A 15,151-nucleotide genomic window follows, 5' to 3' on the forward strand; every position below is an offset into this window, starting at 1 on the left:
CAAGTGTGATTTATTCTGGGGAGGCAATGCTGGTACAATATTCGCAGATCAATCAATGTGATTCATCACATAAACAAAAGGAAAGATAAAAACCACATGATAATTTCAATAGATGCAGAAAAAGCATTTGATAAAATCCAGCACCCATTCACGATCAAAACTCTCAGCAAAGCGGGAATACAGGAACATACCTCAACATGTTAAATGCCATCTATGAAAAACCCACAGCCAACATCATACTCAATGGGAAAAATTTAAAAGCAATCCCCTTAAGATCAGGAACAAAGCAGGATTACCCCCTTTCACTACTCTTATTCAACATAGTCCTGGAAGTCCTAGCCACAGCCATCAGACAAGAAGAAGAAATAAAAGGCATTCAAGCTGGAAAAGAAGAAGTAAAACTATCATTATTTGCAGATGATATGATATTGTATATAGAAAACCCTAAAGTCTCAGTCAAAAAACTACTGGACCTGATAAATAAATTCAGCAAAGTAGCAGGATAAAAAATTAATACTCAGAAATCAGAGGCATTTTTATACACTAACAATGAACAGTCAGAAAGAGAAATTAAGGAAACAATCTTCTTCACTATTACAACCAAAAATAATAAAGTACCTATTTTAATAAATAAATTTAACCAAGGATACTAAAGACTGGTACTCGGAAAATTATAAAACATTGATAAAAGAAATCAAGAAAGATACAAACAAGTGGAAGCATATACCATGCTCATGATTAGGAAGAATAAACATCATTAAAATGTCTATATTACCCAAAGCAATTTATAAATTCAATGCAATACCAATTAAAATACCAATGACATACTTTAAAGATATAGATCACATATTCCATAAATTTATATGGAACCAAAAAAGAACACGAAGAGCCTCAGTAATCTTGAATAGAAAGTATAAAGTGGGAGGTATCACACTTCCTGAGATCAAGTTATACTACAAGGCCATTGTACTCAAAACAGCCTGGTAGTAGCATAAGAACAGGCATGTAGATCAATGGAACAGAACAGAGAACTCAGAAATAAATCCAGACTTTTATGGACAACTGATATTTGACAAAGGAGGTAAGAGCATACCATTTAGTAAAGACAGCCTCTTCAAAAAATGGTGTTGGGAAAATGGGAAAGCTACCTGCAAAAAAATGAAACTAGACCACCAACTTACTCCATTCTAAATGTAAGCCATAAAACCATAAGCATCTTAGAAGAAAACATAGGCAGTAAGCTCTCTGTCATCTCTCGCAGCAATATATTTGCCAACTTATCTCCATGGGCAAGTGAAATAAAAGACAGGATAAACAAATGGGACTATATCAAACTAAAAAGCTTTTGCACAGCTAAAGACAATAAGAACAGAATAAAAAGACAAACTACACAATGGGAGAACATATTTGACAATAAGTCTGATAAGGGGTTAATAACCAAAATTTATAAAGAACTTGTAAAACCCAACACCAGGAAGACAAAAATCCAATCCAAAAATGGCCAAAAGAAATGAATAGACACTTCTCCAAAGAGGACATACAGATGGCCAATAGGCATATGAAAAAATGCTCAACATCACTAATCATTAGAGAAATGCAAATTAAAATCACAATGAGATATCACCTTACACTAGTCAGATGGTACTCATCAACAAAACAACACAGAACAAGTGCTGGCAAGGATGTTGAGAAAGGGAAACCCTCCTGCACTGCTGGTGGGAATGCAGACTGGTGAAGCCACTGTGGAAAACAGTATGGAGATTCCTCAAAAAATTAAAAACCGAACTACCTTTTGATCCAGCTATCCCATTTTTAGGAATATACCCCAAGAACACCGTAACACTGTTTCAAAAGGAGAAATGCGCCCCCATGTTTATGGCAGCATTGTTCACAATAGCGAAGATCTGGAAACAGCCCAAGTGTCCATCATTGGACGAGTGAACTAAAAAGCTTTGGTACACCCTGGCAGGTTTGCTCAGTGGTAGAGCATCAGCCTGGCATGCAGGAGTCCCAGGTTCGAATCCCGGCCAGGGCACACAGGAGAAGCACCCATCTGCTTCTCCACTCCTCCCCCTCTCCTTCCTCTCTGTCTCTCTCTTCCCCTCCCACAGTCAGGGCTCCATTGGAGCAAAGTTGGCCTTGGTGCTGGGGGTGGCTCTATTGCCTCTGCCTCAGGTGCTGTAATGGCTCTGGTTGCAACAGAGCAATACCCCAGATGGGTAGAGCATTGCCCCCTGGTGAGCATGCCAGGTGGATCCCGGTCGGGTGCATGCGGGAGTCTGTCTGACTGCCTCCCTGTTTCCAACTTTAGAAAAATTAAAAAATAATAATAATAATAAATAAATAATAAAAAGCTTTGGTACATATATACTATGGAATACTACTCAGCTATAAGAAATGATGACATTGGATCATTTATAACAACATGGATGGACCTTGATAACATTATACTGAGTTAAATAAGTAAATCAGAAAAAACTAAGAACTATATGATTCCATACATAGATGGGACATAAAAATGAGACTTAGAGACATGAACAAGAGTGTGGTGGTTACAGGGTGGAGGGGAGGAAAGGGATGGTGTTGGGTGAGGGGAGGGGCACAAAGAAAACCAGTTAGAAGGTGACGGAAGACAATTTGACTTTGGATGATGGGAATTCAGAATAATCAAATGTCAAAATAACCTGGAGATGTTCTCTCTGAACATATGCACCCTGATTTATCAATGTCACCCCATTAAAATTAATAAAATAAAGAATTCAGGCTTTAATACCATTTTCACTTAAAGGTAAAAAAAAAAAAGAGTGTGAAGGAAGCCAGCTATAAAAGATGACTAAGACAAGTACCATCAACTAAAGTTTGTTTTTTAGTTTAAACCTTATTCATTGATGAAAAAGCTTCTTGTGGTCTAGTCACCCTTTCCTTCCTAGTACGGAGAAGATACCTTTAATAAATGGAGAGTTCCTTTAAAAATGTAAATTCCCTTTACAAAAAGGTAACCTCTACTCTGTTTTCAGAGCTTTTTCTGTGTCTGCTATTTCTGAAAATAATCAGCTAAATTATCTTTCTGCTAAAGAGGTATAGGTGGGGAGGTATATTCTCACAAACAGGGAACCTTTCTTGGATGGGTCAGACAGAGGTGAGACAGAGGATAAAAGGTTTAAGAGTGTGAGTGACAAGACCTGTAGTTGCTGATTTGAAAATGAAAGAAGGTGACCAGGAGCCAGAGAATATAGGTGGCTTTTGGAAACTGAACACGGCCCTCATCAGAGAGAAAATAAAGAAATGGGAACCTCTGTCCTACAACCTTTGTTAAGGACTTAAATTCTGCCAATAACTTGAATGGAGAAACAAATGAGGAAAATAAATCTTCTCCTAGAGCCTTCAGGGAGGAACATGGCCTGCCAACACCTTGAATTTAGGCTGATGAAAACTGTCAGACTTGTCATAACTAATTTATATTGTTCAAGTCATTGTTTATTGTAATTTGTTAGGGCAGTAATATAAAACTAATACAACATCATAACAACTTTACTTTCTGAATTCATTTCGAACTTTCCAAGCTTCTTAATATTTTTATCAATGAGAAATTTTATACATTAAAAGAAGGGTGTAGATGTCTTTAAAAAATATTATAACTTTTTGGTATTCCATTTAATTTGGATTTATTTGTCCAAGTATTAAACTGTTTAGTGCTAAAGGGTTACACCAAACAATTATATGTCTACAATTTAACTCTGAGATTCTGAAAAAGGAAGAAAATGGTAGAAATTTGTACCATGTGTTATTTTTTATGCTTTCCTTAATAACCAGAACAAAATAAAGACAAAAGAAACATCAGGCCCTGGCTGGTTGGTTCAGTGGTAGAGTGTTGGCCTGGCATGCTGATGTCCTGTGTTTGATTTCTGGAATAGAGACACAAGAGAAGTTTTCATCTGCTTCTCCACCCTTCCCACTCTTGCTTCTCTCTCTATCACTATCTTTCTCTTCTCCTCCCCTCCTGCAGCCATGGCTCCATTGGAGCAAGTTGGGCCTTGGTGTTGAGGATGGCTAAAAAATGGCTCCTGTTTAAACAGAGCAAGGGCACCAGATGGACAGAGCATCGTACCTTAGTGGGCCAGGTGGACCTTGGTTGGGGGCATCTCTGTGTCTCCTCCTCTCACTAAATAAAAAAATAAAAAGAAGCATCTCAACTGTAATTAAATTAAAAGTGATGTACATTTAATGTTATATTCCATTTCTTGAGTAATAAAGACAAAAAAAAGTTACACTTAAGCTGAGATGCTTTCTTTAAAACCATTCTTTCAAATTTTGCATTAAGTCCAAAATTAATTGCCTCTTTCTCTTCCTTTTTCTGTCATCATTTTTCCCAATACAGAAGCTACAAAATTGATAGCTTGAAATGTCTATTGAGAGCACATGTGTTTCTTCTTTTCAGCTCCAGTTACAAAATTCTCTGGGAGAGAAACTGCTTTAAACACTACCAAATGAAGATTAAAAACATCTTATAAAATACCAAATTCTGGAAGGGGAGGAGGATATAGAGTGGATAAATGCTGATAGACAAAAACATAACTTGGGGGTGAGAGGTAAACACAGAATATGGTACACAGAGATGTGTTGTAGAATTGGGAACCTGAAACTTGTATAACTATATTAACCAGTGTTATTCCTGATAAATTTAAAAAAATAAAGAAAAAGAAATAGAGATGAAGAAAAATTATAAATTCCAAATTCCAAAAACTTCTATTCATATTTGTTGGGCCCATTACGTACTTTCATAAGTCTGACCCCAGAGTTCTAGTACTTGAACTCATTTTAGTATTTGTGAAAATAAGGGTAAAGTTTCATTCATCCATGTCTATTTAACAACTGGTGAGAATGTGTTGGCTTCTTATCCACCTTTAAATTTAACATTAAAGTATAAATAACAATTGTATTTTTAAAAGTTATATATTTTATCCACTAAATACCTAGTTTGGAAATTATTAGGTACCTCATGAAAAATATTATCTGGTGATACATGGAGCTTTACTTCAATCAGGAAGAAATGTATTTACCTTACATTCTACACATTTGCTTTGAGTCATTCTTACTTTAGTCCTAACTTTCACAATAATTACCCCAACCCCAAATGTTCACTTTTGGCCCTGGATGGTTGCTTAGCAGTAGAACATCAGCCTGGCATGTGGATGTCTCAGGTTCAATTCCCGGTCAGGGCACACAAGAGAAGAAACCATCTACCTCTCTCTGTTCTCTCTCTCTCTCTCTCTCTCTCTCTCTTTCTCTCTCTCCACTCTCACAGCTATGGCTCAAAAGGTTCAAGAAAGTTGGTTTCAAGCTCTGAGGATGGCTACATGCCCTCACCTCAGGTGCTGAAAATTCTCTGTTGCCAAGCAACAGAGCAGCAGCCCCAGATGGGTAGAACATTGCCTGACAAGGGGCTTGCAGGGTGGATCTCAGTGAGGGCACATGTGAGAGTCTGTCTTTCTGCCTCCCCTCTTCTCACTTAAAAAAATGTTCACTCAGAGTAATGGCGGGGTAGGAAGCGATACCGATAAATCTCCCCCAAAACTCAACAAGATCTTCAACCAGAAACAGAAAAACCTATACTTGGAGCTTCCAGATGCTTCGCAATACACCCAAAGGTATGATTGAGTGAAAAATTGGCTAAATATATAACCAAACCCCGAAGGAAATAGGGAGTAAGAAATGCTCCGCCTTCCTCACTAACCTAAACAGGGCGGCTTTCTCTGGTAACTGTGAATATAGAAACTGAGGCGGGCAAAGGGGGTGAATACATCGAGGCCGCGAAACAAACGGCCGAACCAGGCTGTGGCACGGAGATCCAAGCCGAGGAAAATCTGATCCTGTGGCAACCCGGGCAATACAAGCTAATACTCGCGCCAAACCCAAACAAAGAAAGACAAGCGGCGCGGCCATTTTTACCCGGTCTCCTGGCTGGTGCGCAGTTAGTGGGCGAGAGATTTCTTCCTAGGCCCCGAGAGTCAGTGCCCGTGTTGCCTCACGGAGAGGCAGGGTCAGAGGCCTTTCTGTGGGCCGAGGGCAGAGTCTCTGGGCAGCCCCAGCGCCCTGGGAAAGCCACGCATGGGAGGGAGTGAGAACTAATTCCAACGGTGGAGATTTTCCGTGCCGGAGGGTGTTTCATATCCTGGTTTGCGCGCGCAGATAAGGAGTGAGCGATTCCTCCGAGTGCCCCGGCAGTGCGCGCTCGTGTTATCGCATAGAGGAGCAGAGTCAGGGGCCTTTGTGTGGGCCGAAAGCGGAATCTCGGGCCGCCCCAGTGCCTTGCAAAAGCAGCGCACGGGGACGGAGCGAGACTCAATTCCAACGCTGCAACTTTTCCCTGCGGTTGGGGGTTTCACTCAGAGCGTGAGACTGCTGGCCGGATATCCTGGTCTGCGCGCGCAGCCAGTGAGTGAGAGTTTCCTCCAAGCGCCCCGGAAGTGGGCACCCGCTTGTGTTACCGGACAGAGTGGCAGAGCCAGAGGTCTTTGAATGGCCAGAAAGCCCGCCTGATTATGCTAGCAGCTCTGACTGACTGAGCCTTACCCAGAGCCCTGTGCTGAGTGGAAATAGAGTGGGGAGTTGCCAGCTCTTTGAGCCTCTTACTATCCAGGCAGAGGCAGCAGCAACCCCATAGCTGGATTATCAGGCTACTAATTGAAGAAGGAAAGACTAGGAGAAAGGCTCTAGGAACACGGACTCTCTCACTGTCGGAGCCTATAAATGCTAATAGCCTAGACTGCCAACGAGACTAAAGCACAATACATGACATTGCCATAGAGACTTATCAACTGCAAACCTCCACCTGAGCGTGGCAAAGGGGCAAAACCCGGGGTACAGAGTCACCGACCAGGAAGAGGGAGAGAAAAGAAAAAGCAAGAAGATAACCTCTCAAAATCAAGAATAATCTGCAGACTTTATAACCTATCCCATTTTATTATATTTGTTCGTTTGTTTCTCTTATCTTCATTCTTGATACTTTTTTTTTCCTCCTCCAATTTGGCCGATTAACTCTCTACCGGTCTTACTCTCTCCTCTCCTTGAACTACACTACCCATAAGTGTTACATCTCCCATTATCTTTTCTCTTCTCTTCCTTTCTCTCTATGAGGGTTGCACTCCAAAACCCTTAACTCTCTCTCTCTCTCCCCTTTCTTTTTTCTTCTTTTAGTGGTTCCCTCTTTTTTTTCTCTCGCTCTCTCTTTCTTTTCTCCCTCTATATTAGTTTCTTCCTTTCTCCTTTACATCTCCTCTCATTCAAACCTCAATAACAAACAAATTATCTTATCTGGGACTCAAACTTATGTTTGTGGCATTCTGGGGGGTTTTTACTTCACCTTTTTAACTCACTAGCAGTGCTCCCATCCCTGGCTCTCCATATTATCTAGTTCTTGTTCCACTAAATACAATAGTAATTTTTTAATTTGTCCCCCCATTTTTCCGTTTTCCTCTTAATCCTCTCATCATAACTCTTAGACAACCAACACCTAAAAGCAAATCATTTTATTCTTGACCCAAATTTTTTCCTTATTTGCTTTTTGTGGGTCCATACGCTCTTTTTTTTTTTTTTTTTTTTTCTTCTTTTTTTTTTTTTTTTTTTTGTTTTGTTTTGTTTGCCCCTTTATTACTTTTCCCCAATTCAGACCCTCCATCACAGGCATTGTTTGTTATAATTCACAGTCCACCACAAGATTTTAACAAGAAAGAGGGGAGAGGAGAGGAGAGGAAAAAAGGAGGGGGGGAAAAATTTCCTTTTTTTTTTTTTTTTTTTTTTTTTTTTAATTTTAATTTTATTTTATTTTTCTTTATTTCATTCTTAATTTTTTTTAAAAAAAAAACAACTTTTTTCGATTTTTTTATTATTTTTTTTTAAACTTTTTATTCTTTATTAAATCTCATTAATACTATCAACAAAACCACCCTCAGATGCCATTAAGGAAGAGAAAATCGAATATCATGGATACAAAAGAAAGAGAGGTAACACAGCTAGATGAGGAAAAATCTATGGAGAAAAAATTTAATATATTGGAAACCTTGGAGCTAAATGACAGAGAATTCAAGATAGAAATCCTAAAAATCCTCCGAGATATACAAGAAAACACAGAAAGGCAATTTAGGGAGCTCAGAAAACAACTCAATGAACACAAAGAATATATGTCCAAGGAAATTGAAACTATAAAAACAAATCAAACAGAGATGAAAAACTCAATTCACGAGCTGAAAAACGAAGTAACAAGCTTAGCTAATAGAACAGGTCAGATAGAAGAGAGGATTAGTGAAATAGAAGACAAGCAACTTGAGGCACAACAGAGAGAAGAAGAAAGAGACTCAAAAATTAAAAAAAATGAGATAGCCCTACAAGAATTATCTGACTCCATCAAAAAGAATAACATAAGAATAATAGGTATATCAGAGGGAGAAGAGAGAGAAAATGGAATGGAGAACATACTCAAACAAATAATAGATGAGAACTTCCCAAGCCTGTGGAAAGAACTAAAGCCTCAAGTTCAAGAAGCAAACAGAACTCCAAGTTTTCTTAACCCCAACAAACCTACTCCAAGGCATATCATAATGAAATTGACACAAACCAACAGCAAAGAAAAAATTCTCAAGGCAGCCAGGGAAAAGAAGAATACAACATATAAAGGAAGGCCCATTAGATTATCATCAGATTTCTCAGCAGAAACTCTACAAGCTAGAAGAGAATGGACCCCAATATTTAAAGTCCTGAAAGAGAGGAACTTTCAGCCACGAATACTATACCCATCAAAGCTATCCTTCAAATATGAAGGAGAAATAAAAACATTCACAGATACAGAAAAGATGAGGGAATTTATCATCAGAAAACCCCCACTCCAGGAATTACTAAAGGGGGTTCTCCAATCAGATACAAAGAACAAAAAAAAACAGAGCCACAAGTAAAAGCTCCAAGAAGAACACAATAAAACCAAATTTAAACTGTGACAACAACAAAAAGAAAGAGGGGGAGAAGATGGAGATTAACAGTAGCAAAGGACGATGGAGTGCAAAAGTACTCACAAAATAGTTCGCTACAATGAACAGGGTAGGGACCCTTTTCATTATTCAAAGGTAACCACCATTGAAAAAACCACCACAGAAGCACATGAGATAAAAAAGATAGCAACAGTGGAAAGATGTATGGAATACAACCAAATAAAAACAAAAGATAGAAAAACAAAAGAGAAGGATCAAACAAGACACAAAACTAACAGAAAGCAAGATATAAAATGGCAATAGGGAACCCACAAGTATCAATAATTACACTAAATGTAAACGGATTAAACTCACCAATAAAAAGGCACAGAGTAGCAGAATGGATTAAAAAAGAAAATCCAACTGTATGCTGCCTACAGGAAACTCATCTAAGTAACAAGGATAAAAACAAATTCAAAGTGAACGGCTGGAAAACAATACTCCAAGCAAATAACATCCAAAAAAAAGCAGGTGTAGCAATACTCATATCGGATAATGCTGACTACAAGGCAGGAAAAGTACTCAGAGACAAAAATGGCCATTTCATAATGGCTAAGGGGACACTGAATCAAGAAGACATAACAATTCTTAATATATATGCACCAAACCAAGGAGCACCAAAATATATAAGACAGCTACTTATTGATCTTAAAACAAAAACACAATCATACTTGGAGACCTCAATACACCGCTGACGGCTCTAGATCGATCATCCAAACAGAGAATCAACAAAGACATAGTGGCCTTAAACAAAACACTAGAGCACCTGGATATGATAGACATCTACAGGACATTTCATCCCAAAGTGACTGAGTATACATTTTTCTCCAGTGTACATGGATCATTCTCAAGAATTGACCATATGTTGGGCCACAAAAACAACATCAGCAAATTCAGAAAAATTGAAGTTGTACCAAGCATATTTTCTGATCATAAAGCCTTGAAACTAGAATTCAACTGCAAAAAAGAGGAAAAAAATCCCACAAAAATGTGGAAACTAAACAACATACTTTTAAAAAATGAATGGGTCAAAGAAGAAATAAGTGCAGAGATCAAAAGATATATACAGACTAATGAAAATGACAATACGACATATCAGAATCTATGGGATGCAGCAAAAGCAGTGATAAGAGGGAAGTTCATATCACTTCAGGCATATATGAACAAACAAGAGAGAGCCCAAGTGAACCACTTAACTTCCCACCTTAAGGAACTAGAAAAAGAAGAACAAAGACAACCCAAAACCAGCCGAAGAAAGGAGATAATAAAAATCAGAGCAGAGATAAATGAATTAGAGAACAGAAAAACTATAGAAAAAATTAATAGAACAAGGAGCTGGTTCTTTGAAAAGATCAACAAAATTGACAAACCCTTGGCAAGACTTACCAAGGAAAAAAGAGAAAGAACTCATATAAACAAAATCCAAAATGAAAGAGGAGAAATCACCACGGACACCGTAGATATACAAAGAATTATTGTAGAATACTATGAAAAACTTTATGCCACTAAATTCAACAACCTAGAAGAAATGGATATATTCCTAGAAAAATACAACCTTCCTAGACTGAGTCAAGAAGAAGCAGAAAGCCTAAACAGACCTATCAGTAGAGAAGAAATAGAAAAAACCATTAAAAACCTCCCCAAAAATAAAAGTCCAGGCCCAGACGGCTATACCAGCGAATTTTATCAAACATTCAAAGAAGACTTGGTTCCTATTCTACTCAAAGTCTTCCAAAAAATTGAAGAAGAAGCAATACTTCCAAACACATTTTACGAAGCCAACATAACCCTCATACCAAAACCAGGCAAGGATGGCACAAAAAAAGAAAACTACAGACCAATATCTCTAATGAATACAGATGCTAAAATACTAAACAAAATACTAGCAAATCGAATACAACAACATATTAAAAAAATAATACATCATGATCAAGTGGGATTCATCCCAGAATCTCAAGGATGGTTCAACATACGTAAAACGGTTAATGTAATACACCATATCAACAAAACAAAGAACAAAAACCACATGATCTTATCAATAGACGCAGAAAAGGCTTTCGATAAAATACAACACAATGTTATGTTTAAGACTCTCAACAAAATGGGTATAGAAGGAAAATATCTCAACATGATAAAGGCCATATATGATAAACCATCAGCTAACATCATATTAAATGGCACTAAACTGAAGGCTTTCCCCCTTAAATCAGGAACAAGACAGGGTTGTCCACTCTCTCCACTCTTATTTAATGTGGTACTAGAGGTTCTAGCCAGAGCAATCAGACAAGACAAAGAAATAAAAGGCATCCATATCGGAAAAGAAGAAGTAAAGGTATCACTTTTTGCAGATGATATGATACTATACATCGAAAACCCCAAAGAATCCACAAAAAGACTACTAGAAACAATAAGCCAATACAGTAAGGTCGCAGGATACAAAATTAACATACAGAAGTCAATAGCCTTTCTATATGCCAACAATGAAACAACTGAGAAGGAACTCAAAAGAACAATCCCCTTCACGATTGCAACAAAAAAAATAAAATACTTAGGAATAAACATAACAAAGAATGTAAAGGACTTATATAATGAAAACTATAAACCATTGTTAAGGGAAATCGAAAAAGATATAATGAGATGGAAGAATATACCTTGTTCTTGGCTAGGAAGAATAAATATAATCAAGATGGCTATATTACCCAAAGCAATATACAAATTTAATGCAATTCCCATCAAACTTCCAATGACATTTTTTAAAGAAATAGAGCAAAAAATCATCAGATTTATATGGAACTATAAAAAACCCCGAATAGCCAAAGCAATCCTAAAGAAAAAGAATGAAGCTGGGGGCATTTCAATACCTGACTTCAAACTCTATTATAGGGCCACGACAATCAAAACAGCATGGTATTGGCAGAAAAATAGACACTCAGACCAATGGAACAGAATAGAAAGTCCAGAAATAAAACCACATATATATAGTCAAATAATTTTTGATAAAGGGGCCAACAACACACAATGGAGAAAAGAAAGCCTCTTCAATAAATGGTGCTGGGAAAACTGGAAAGCCACATGCAAAAGAATGAAACTGGACTACAGTCTCTCCCCCTGTACAAAAATTAACTCAAAATGGATCAAAGATCTAAACATAAGACCTGAAACAATTAAGTACATAGAAGAAGACATAGGTACTCAACTCAGGGACCTGGGTTTTAAAGAGCATTTTATGAATTTGACTCCAATGGCAAGAGAAGTGAAGGCAAAAATTAATGAATGGGACTACATCAGACTAAGAAGTTTTTGCTCAGCAAGAGAAACTGATAACAAAATAAACAGAAAGCCAACTAAATGGGAAATGATTTTTTCAAACGACAGCTCAGATAAGGGCCTAATATCCAAAATATACAAAGAACTCATAAAACTCAACAACAAACAAACAAACAATCCAATAAAAAAATGGGAAGAGGATATGAATAGACACTTCTCCCAGGAAGAAATACAAATGGCCAACAGATATATGAAAAGATGCTCATCTTCTTTAGCTATTAGAGAAATGCAAATCAAAACGGCAATGAGATACCACCTCACACCTGTTCGATTAGCTGTTATTAGCAAGTCAGGTAACAGCAAATGTTGGAGAGGCTGTGGAGAAAAAGGAACCCTCATACACTGTTGGTGGGAATGTAAAGTAGTACAACCATTATGGAAGAAAGTATGGTGGTTCCTCAAAAAACTGAAAATAGAACTACCTTATGACCCAGCAATCCCTCTACTGGGTATATATCCCAAAAACTCAGAAACATTGATACGTAAAGACACATGCAGCCCCATGTTTATTGCAGCATTGTTCACAGTGGCCAGGACATGGAAACAACCAAAAAGCCCATCAATAGATGACTGGATAAAGAAGATGTGGCACATATACACTATGGAATACTACTCAGCCATAAGAAATGATGACATCGGAACATTTACAGCAAAATGGTGGGATCTTGATAACATGATACGAAGCGAAATAAGTAAATCAGAAAAAAACAGGAACTGTATTATTCCATACGTAGGTGGGACATAATAGTGAAACTAAGAGACATTTATAAGAGTGTGGTGGTTACGGGGGGGGAGGGGGGAATGGGAGAGGGATAGGGGGTGGGGAGGGGCACAAAGAAAACAAGATAGAAGGTGACAGAGGACAATCTGACTTTGGGTGGTGGGTATGCAACATAATTGAACGACAAGATAACCTGGACTTGTTATCTTTGAATATATGTATCCTGATTTATTGATGTCACCCCATTAAAAAAATAAAATTATATTAAAAAAAAAAAAAATGTTCACTCACTTATTTGAGGAATTCAAGGAATAATGAGAACTGAGGAACAGAATTGAGACAGAGGAGGGATCAAAGGGACCAGAGGAAAAGAGGACAGAGGGAAAGGGGATGATAGGATGGGATAAACCTGAAGGGAAGGGGGGATGGTGCTGTGGGGAGGGGGGTAAGGGAGATGTTGAGGGGAATAGGGGGGAGGGGGAATGCATTCGGGGTGACCCTAGAATCTATGTAAACACAATAATTAAATAAAAAATATATAAATATTAAAAAAAGAAAAAAAATGTTCACTTTTATGCTCTCTGCAGTCCTCTATCTCCTACTTTGTAACCAGCATCTGGAGTAGAGGAAAAGCAGCTGATAGTTTTAGGACTTGAGATGAGTAAATTTTTATCACCACTCTAACAAAATGACAAAAAATAGAAAGAAAAGAAAACATCATAAAAATACTTAATTCTGGAAAAAAAGCAATCTGCTCTTTCAGACACAGCAAGAAAGCATACATATTGTAAACCTGAAAGAAGATTGTTTTACTAGCGCATCTTACTAAGTGGATGAGTTTTTATAGGCAAAGGAAGGGAAGTTTATCTTGATGAAATGTACACAGTTGAACACCCTGGCCAACAAACTGTTGCACACAAGCAAATTGTGTGTGTGCTTGCACACGTGTTTCGGTATGAACCACTTATTTGAACCTTTGAGAATATCCTGCCTGGCTTATGTGTTATTAAAACCTCATTTCCAAAATGTACTTTCAGAAACAGGAACCCTGCTACTGTCCTTGCTGGAAGACCCCTTGCCATTGGTGTGTCATGGTTGCTGAGCCAGCCTTTCAAACGGCCACAGTCATTTTACTTCCAGGAAATAACATCAGGTCAACAACCTACTTGTTTGTAGTCTGTTTTCTCAGACCTCAATTTCCTTTGATCTTGGGTGAGCCCAAATTAATTTGGAATAAAATAAAAACAGTTCTGTTTCTTTACTTTTAATCAGTAGTGTCCCTAACTGTTTTAATTAGAAGTAAAAGAATAGGTCTATGTCAACGTAGGCAGAGGACACACAGTCCTGCCATGGCAGAGGGAGTTGGAGCCTGGGGTGGAAAGCACGGGAATATGAAATAGCATTTGGCTCTAATTTCTTAGGAAAAAGGAGGAAAGTTTTGCTTCACTCTAGTTTAAGTTACAACACACCCTTTCCTCTTTATTTTTTGTTACTGTTCCTATGGACTCCAGTAACTCTTCCCCCTCTGCCTCTGTGTCCCAGTGGGACCGTAAACCTCTGGTATCTTTCCACGGGAGAATTTTGATTATAATCCTTCACTCAGCTTGCTGAGTTAAGCACATGACTTTGTCAAAAAACTATATCAAAGCTGTGTGGTAAAAATTGATACCCTTTATTCTTTAGCTGGAATCAAGATATACACAAGCTGTGAGCCAGTTATCATAAAGCCAAAACTTCTGACGTCCTATATCATTCTGACACACTAGCATTACTGTCAATCCAAGGGAGCAACTATTATTTTTATTAAACAACATGCCTCTGGAGCAATTTACTCAAAATATAGGATTTCATGAGCTTGATTGGTGGTTTCAAATTGGTGAGTATAGATTTCCAAAGCTGGTATATTTACCAAACCAAATATATTGTTTTATTACAAATATGGAGAGGTAGATTTTCATTCATATCATTTCCAAATTTTTGTTTAGTGTTTCTTTCTCTTTTTCTTATGAATTATACATATGTGACAATTCAAGTTCCTTTTTATTCATGCACAATGATCCAATTTTGCTGAAAAGAAATCCTG

This window comes from Saccopteryx leptura, chromosome 2 (genome assembly GCF_036850995.1).
Source record: "Saccopteryx leptura isolate mSacLep1 chromosome 2, mSacLep1_pri_phased_curated, whole genome shotgun sequence".
Taxonomy (NCBI): Eukaryota; Metazoa; Chordata; class Mammalia; order Chiroptera; family Emballonuridae; genus Saccopteryx; species Saccopteryx leptura.